Source organism: Crinia signifera, chromosome 7, assembly GCF_055691185.1.
Source record: "Crinia signifera chromosome 7, ASM5569118v1, whole genome shotgun sequence".
In the NCBI taxonomy this organism is placed as follows: Eukaryota; Metazoa; Chordata; class Amphibia; order Anura; family Myobatrachidae; genus Crinia; species Crinia signifera.
This window is the reverse complement of record NC_139223.1, coordinates 150756324-150760935: the sequence shown is the minus strand read 5'-3', so window position 1 is coordinate 150760935 and position 4612 is coordinate 150756324. Positions and strand designations below refer to the sequence as shown.

Sequence of the window (4612 nt, the reverse complement as noted above, 5' to 3'; positions counted from 1 at the left end):
TTCAGTCAGCAGTCAGATGCGGGTACTTGGACCACATATAGAAAGATCACAAAGAGAGAAAAAGACAGACTGCGCTAAAATAGAAATCAAATGTAATCCAAAAATAAACATAAAGGTATCAAAGCAATTCAAATACAAAATAAAATATAACAATATAATTTCATTTGAAGGTCACTATGGCCAGTATTAGTAATACTATTAGTAATCCAATCACATATAGCATCTACCATTCTTATATATGTGATTATATAACTAATAGTAGAGAAACGTGTATGCTGCATGGGTGTATATTGTGTGTAGGTATTTTAGCAATTGTCCGTGTTGATCGCCCCTGCGAATGTGGGGCAGAGATTTGGCTGTCCTGCAAGGCGTAAGACTTAAGGCCCCTATACATTAGGCCGACTTGTCCTAGGGACAAGTCTGACCCAATTTACCTGCAAGCCGCCCGGCAGCTCCCCGGGAGGCTCACATACAATTTGGCACTTGATGTGCCATTTTTTACATGGGATAAATCGCATGCGATTTATCCCATGTAAAAAAAAACCCGGGGAGCTGCAGGGCGGTGAGGAGTAGTGGGGGCGGGCAGCGGCGGCGGTGGTGGGGGCAGGCAGCGGCGGCGGTGGTGGGGGCGGGCAGCGGTGGTGGGGGCGGGCGGCGCCACTACGCGTCCCGTCCCGTCCCCGCTGCTGCTATGTGTAAGTACACTGCCCGGCCAGGTCAGTCAGCAGCACTCGCCGGCGCTCAGGGACCCGCTGCCCGCCCCACTGCTCCCCCGGTGTCTGCATGCATATGCCTGTCAGGTGGCAAGCATATGCATACAGGGAGGTTGGACGTGATCGTATGTACAGACCGTCCGACCTCCCTGATCCGGTCCGATGCGCACGGGACCGCGGATCGGATCAGATATCACACACCTACAATTTTGGGCCGATTTCACCCGATTATCGGCACAAAGTGCCGAAATCGGATGAAATCGGCCCAAAATCGCATAGTGTATGGGGGCCTTTACTTTTATCGAGCTAATGATTTTAAGCTCAATCAGTCCGAGCGCTCTCACAGTGGAGCGAAGCCACCGCCCAGCACATGTAGTCACCACCCCAGTATACGCCCCGATTACCGCCCAGTTGTCCCCTCGCCAATCCAAACGCCCACATTACGACTACTCTGCACGAGTTTGTTCGCTAGCGTATTTCTACTCGTAAGGTCGCGAGTGTGCACGGTTGCCCAAACCTACACATGCGCCTTGCGAATGGTACGCATGCGCAGTGGGCTAAGATACACTATGCAAATGAATTGGTGTCCGAGCGAGGCAAGCAGAATGTGGCCCTATGTGTGTAAGAGCGGTCAGCAAAACAAAATCTATTGTGGGAAGCATAGGGCCTGTGAGCCTGGTTCAGAGGTGGATGCTATGTATGTATGTATGTATGTATGTATATATATACATATATGTATGTATGTATGCATGTGTGTATGTATATGTATGTGTGTGTATATGTATGTATGTGTGTGTGTATGTATGTATGTATATGTATGTGTGTGTATATGTATGTATGCAGGGCTGGCCACTGGAGGGCGGCAGTTCGCCCCTCGCCCCCCGTGCAAAGGGGGTCCATGCCGGCTTCTGACAGGAGCCTGCAGTGGTGTCCTTGCTGCGCGGGTACCTGCGGCGCTGAGTATAAAGCTGGCGGCGGTGGGGGTCCCTTCAGTGAATAAGAAATAACTAGCGATATGCGGCGGCGCGGGAAGCGCTTCTGTTTTGAAAACACTGGCCGCACGGCGCACGCTGATTGGCTGAGATTCACGCTGATTGTGCAGTTCTTGATTCTTATGTATTTATATCTACAGAAATATACAGTTACCATCTCTACTGGCAGCAATGCCGTGTGCAACTGTGCCCGCCATCGTACAGTTAGATTTACGGGTCTGCAGTAAGGGTTTCCGGTACTTTCATGCATGCGGAATAGCAAAACTAAATATCAGTATATGGGCCACCTCCGAATCAGGCCCATTGACAATGGTAGATCTCTGCTAAATATGTGAACTAAAAGTAGATCCCGCATACCTCCCAACATGACCCATTCCAGGAGGGACAAAATGCTCTGCTCCTGGACTTGCTGCCAGTGGTAGTTGTAGATGTGGGACTGCACCAATGTCACAAATTCAATAAGGGGAGCCACACCTGCCAGTGAGTCCAGACTGTGGTGTTTAAGGTGGCAGTTGGTGGGGCTCCCCTATCTGAATTGTGGACTGTGCTGCAGCCCTGCAACTGCCACTGATATGAATGTCCAGAAAGAGAGCATCTTGTCTCTCCTGGAATGGGTTATGATGGGAGGTCACCCCTGCTAGAATACAATGTAATTACAGTGAAAATTGTGTTCATATAAAACCTCACATTACCAAAGATTTATAGGGAAATCCTGCCATCAAATAATACATTAGATTCTGATGTGAATGTAATATTTAAAGTGAGAAGTTAAATCACATTTCCCTCAGATCAGCCATGCAAAAGATAAAGGAGCTGTGATGTCATAATGGGCCTCAAACCACAAACTGGCCAATCAGGTGGGGTCTGTGAGGTCATAGTGATGTCATAATCAGGGCTATACTGAGGCTGTCTCACTCATTCACCTCACAGAACTCCGGGCAGTGCGCATCTCACCAGCAGGAGGACATACTCACATAAGGTTAGTGACTGGACAGAGATAAGGGCAGTTTAGCACGATGCGGCGGTAGACTCGGAGCGTGACTACTGTAATATATGACTGATCACCTAACCGACAGGACAGTATTGGATAATAACAAATCTCCCACCTAGGGGGGCAGTACTAAGCAGCCACTAGGGCTGTGCCTGGGACACCTAAGGGCGGTGTCTGGATGGCGCTGGATAAACCCTGTATGGAGCGGTTAGGACGTGTCGCAAGGCACAAATGTGTCCTACTATGCTGCATCAAGTCCCCGTACGGATCCCTACTTATTAATGTGCAGAGGTGGGAGAGATGTATACGGTGCTGTACCCATTACTTTGTTATTATCTGATACTGTTGTTATAGTTATATCATAGTTTGGGCTCCATGTAAGAGTGATACTAAATCCTGGCAGCATATTGTGTTAGTGTCCATGTGATACACAGGATATGCCGCTGGTATTTACCATCACACACAGTATCTTTCCAGCGAGGACCAGCGGTGCCCCCTCCTCCGCTGTATCCTCCGCTGTGTTGCCAGCAGCCTGTTGGCAATGGGTTACTGACTAATGCACATACATGACGGCCGTCTGTGTATGTGTATAGAGATCAGACCCGGTGGGGACATAGGAAACAGAGTTAGAGCTGTCCTATATATATCATTGCAGCCCTAACCCCTTATAGCACCAGAGACGAGTCCTAAAGGGGTTCTGGCTGATTCTTACATGGAGTCCTAATACTAATGGGTAGCTAGCTACCTTGTCTCTTTCCCCCTACCTTGTCTCTCTCGCCCCCTACCTTGTCTGTCTCGCCCCTTTTACCTTGTCTGTCTCTCCCCCCTACCTTGTCTCTCCCCCCATTACTTTGGACATGCGCGTGCCCCCCGGTGCCATCGGGTGCGTTCTTCATCATCTGGGAAAAAAGTTAAAATACAGATTTGGGGTGACAGAAGGGATGACGGGTTATATAAGGTTAGTGGGTGGGTGGTTTGGGCAAACTCTGCAAAGTCTCTTAATGCCTAGAGGGACGGGCAGTCCGTCAGCCATGGGTCCCCAGAGGTTTCCCCCACAGGGGGTTTTTCCTCTCCTGAGTGCTGATGGATGACTCCACCATCTTGTTCCTCTTATAGGACAAGTGTGTAAGAGTTCTGGAACAATCCTGTTCCAGTATTCCCTATTTTATAATGCAGAGCAAAAATAATATATACATTTTACTTAAAATAAAAGTTTGAATTTATTTATTAAATATATTTTGTGTGAATTTGTCTTTATTTATATTAATAAATGCTCCAAAAGGTCAGGAGGTCGCAGTGAGGGCTGGTGGGTAAATGAGATTAGAGGTGGTAATGGAAAGTAAATGGAGTAGGCTTACACCCTGATCACTGAGGTGACCATACAAATGGGAGGGGCGTATGGAGTAGGCTTACACCCTAATCACTGAGGTGACCATACAAATGGGAGGGGCGTATGGAGTAGGCTTACACCCTGATCACTGAGGTGACCATACAAATGGGAGGGGCGTATGGAGTAGGCTTACACCCTAATCACTGAGGTGACCATACAAATGGGAGGGGCTTATGGAGTAGGCTTACACCCTGATCACTGAGGTGACCATACAAATGGGAGGGGCGTATGGAGTAGGCTTACACCCTGATCACTGAGGTGACCATACAAATGGGAGGGGCGTATGGAGTAGGCTTACACCCTGATCACTGAGGTGACCATACAAATGGGAGGGGCGTATGGAGTAGGCTTACACCCTGATCACTGATGTGACCATACAAATGGGAGGGGCTTATGGAGTAGGCTTACACCCTGATCACTGAGGTGACCATACAAATGGGAGGGGCGTATGGAGTAAGTTTTCACCCCGATCACTGAGCTGACCATACAAATGGGCGGGGCTTATGGAGTAGGTTTATACCCCGAA

General features: G+C 48.7%; 1 long non-coding RNA gene across 1 annotated transcript; it reads left to right on the top strand.

Moving 5' to 3' along the window:
• Positions 1-1131: 1131 nt before the first annotated feature.
• LOC146020671 (uncharacterized) lies at positions 1132-3932 on the top strand. Its single transcript, XR_014450827.1, has 2 exons — positions 1132-2562; positions 2636-3932. It is a non-coding gene; the product is annotated as an uncharacterized LOC146020671 (long non-coding RNA).
• The last annotated feature ends 680 nt before the right edge of the window (positions 3933-4612 follow it).